Genomic DNA, 3,186 nt, shown 5'->3' on the forward strand with positions numbered 1-3,186 from the left:
GGGTAAAAACCAAGTCCAGTGTATGACCTCGGTTATGTGTTTGCCCTTTGACATGTTGTTTGAAGTTAAAAGAAGTGGCCATATTTAAAAAGTCAGTTGCATTAACATTGGTGGGGTCATCAACATGAATATTAAAATCGCCACAAAGAACAATTCTGTCATAATTTAAAACCAGAGTAGATAAAAATTCAGGAAGTTCTGATAAAAATCCTCCAGGTGGTTTTGGGGGGCGATAAATTATAACAAATATGATAGGTTGCAGCCCTCCAAGTTTAAGAGTGAGAACTTCAAAGGAGTTAAATTCATCACAGCGTACTTGATGACATTTTAAATTTTTCCTATACACGCTCACTAGCCCACCACCACGACCACTGACCCTCGGTTGACTAAAACAATGGCTATATTCATTCATTTGCAACCATGATTCAGTTAAAAACATAAAATCTAGATTTGCAGACAAGATAAAATCATTTAAAATAAAAGTCTTACTTGAAAGTGATCTCACATTGAAGAGAGCCATTTTAAATGAGTTTGTTCTAGGTGCTGGAGTTGGTGCAGTTGTCCTAATCCTTAAGAGATTACTATTATTTCTGTGTGGGATGTGCACATTTCGGTTTACTGGTCTATGCATGATGATGACAGGAATAGAAGTCTTTGGAACAGCGCTGGGAGCAGATGGCTTTACATGCCAGTAGGTGGAGACAGTTGTTTGTGGCAGTGAGGCAGAGTTCTGTTCAGTGACCGGTGGTGTGTCCAGGTGTGCTACATGAATGATTAGTCATGCCATTTTGGTGATATGGGGGTGCTCCACGTCTGATTTTACATACAGCTACCAGTTTTCTCCCAATAAGTTAATATACAGCCTATTACAATATACATTTCAACGTTTAATGCTGTAATTAAATATGTAAAAAGAATAAAACTTTCAGTAAGTGTTTTTAAAATTTTAAATAAATCCAAAATTGTAACCCTAATCCTGGGTCGTCAGTGCGCATGTGTAGGCGTAGTGTGTATGTGTGTAGTAGAGCAAGAGGAACACTTGTTGAAGAGACGGAGCCCCAGCTTCACTGGTGTTGTGCCGAGTTGTCCGCACCTCGCAGGACTTTTGGATAATTTATCACTGTCGATGAACCACATAAAGAATATTTTGTCATTTTTAAATAGCCAGCTACTTGAAATAGACCCGTGAGGCGACGTGCATGCAGTCGTTGGCAGCACAGAATGCACCAAAAACTCAGCACAAGACCAGTGAATGACAGGCGAGAGAGAGTGAGAGAGTGAGAGAGAGAGAGAGAGAGAGAGAGAGGGTCTTCAAAAAGCCTTAGTTTAGCTGGAAATGTACAGTGTAAGTTGCATGAATGGAGACTGCAGCTCTGCAGCTTATCAAGATTAAAGAGGAGCTACCGTGTGTTACACACGTCACTGTGTAAGCCTACATGCTTAACTCAGTGAACACTCAGGGTTGATTGAACTAGTTTTTATCAGCTGTTCAAGAACTGAGAACTTCACATCTCAGGCTCAATCAACTCAGAAATTCTGCCTCATCATCTCTCCTTTGCTTCCTAGTGTTTTCCTCATCACTAACCTTTTGTTTGTTGGACCTAAGGATCACCGCATGCTCCTCTGCCTCACGTTTGCCTTCTGCCAGACAGCCAGCCAGCCAATGCGTCCCCATTCACCACTGCCCACGCCATCTCATTGACATTGAATAATGACATTATTCACAAACTTCCTTCAGATGCCTTCAGATCTCTAACCCTAGTCATCTCTCATTCATCTAATGCCCCTACATCATCCCAACACTGTGGGCCCAATGCATAATTTTTTGCCTCCTACCTCTATGATCCAAAAGAGGTGATACAGCAACTAAACTCCTCCACTTGCTTCCTTGACCCACAATTGTTTTCAAAGAACCCCTTAGACCCATCTGTGATAAGCAACTACAGACCAATCCCCAATATCCCTTTTCCTAGTAAAGTATTTGAAAAGGTTGTCTACAAACAACTGCATATTTACCTGTCCCTCCACAATCTATGTGTATCAATCTGGCTTCAGGACTAACCACAGCACTGAAACAACTTTGAAGTAGTCAGTGATCAAAAGATCAACAATGCTGCAAACAAACCTATCTAGAACTGACTGCAACCTTTGACACTGTCGACCACAGCATTTTAATCAGTAAACTAGAAAATTCAGTTGGACAATGTGGCCTTGTCATACAGGGACTCTCTTCCTATTTAACAGGCAGGGCATTCTCTGTTTCTCTTGACAACTTTTAAACTGGCAATTATAACATTTGCTTTGAGATCCCACAAGGCTCAGTTGTGTCTTTCACCTTCACATGATATCCTCAGCCCTATTAATGACCTTGACAACTGTATCAGTGACATCAGTACTGGATGATCAAAAAAAATTTTGCAGTAAAAAAAGACTGAGATCCTTTTGGAGAAAACCATATTATCATTATGATCTTACTGTAAAATAATAAATTTATAGGCCATATTTATGTTACCATATTCAAATGGATATTTAATTATCTGTTATGTTCTGTTTGTAGCATAATGAGACTGCAAACTTTCCTGTTCTATTGAATAAAGTTCCTGAGTTTTGTCTCCATGTGATGAGTCCAGGTTTTGTCAACAGTGCCAGTTCAGATCAATGTAAATGGGGGAAGAACAGGGCTGCATTAAATATGTAATGTTGCTTCTTAAACTGCACAACTTGGAAATTATGGCTCAGAAGGTAAATATTTTTTTCTTACAAATACAGTGCCTTGCGAAAGTATTCGGCCCCCTTGAACTTTTCGACCTTTTGCCACATTGCAGGCTTCAAACATAAAGATATAAAACTGTAATTTTTTGTGAAGAACCAACAACAAGTGGGACACAATCATGAAGTGGAACGAAATTTATTGGATATTTCAAACTTTTTTAACAAATAAAAAACTGAAAAATTGGGCATGCAAAATTATTCAGCCCCCTTAAGTTAATACTTTGTAGTGCCACCTTTTGCTGTGATTACAGCTGTAAGTCGCTTGGGGTACGTCTCTATCAGTTTTGCACATCGAGAGACTGAAATTTTTGCCCATTCCTCCTTGCAAAACAGCTCGAGCTCAGTGAGGTTGGATGGAGAGCGTTTGTGAACAGCAGTTTTCAGTTCTTTCCACAGATTCTCGATTGGATTCAG

The sequence above is a fragment of the Micropterus dolomieu genome, linkage group LG01, assembly GCF_021292245.1.
Source record: "Micropterus dolomieu isolate WLL.071019.BEF.003 ecotype Adirondacks linkage group LG01, ASM2129224v1, whole genome shotgun sequence".
Lineage (NCBI taxonomy): Eukaryota > Metazoa > Chordata > Actinopteri > Centrarchiformes > Centrarchidae > Micropterus > Micropterus dolomieu.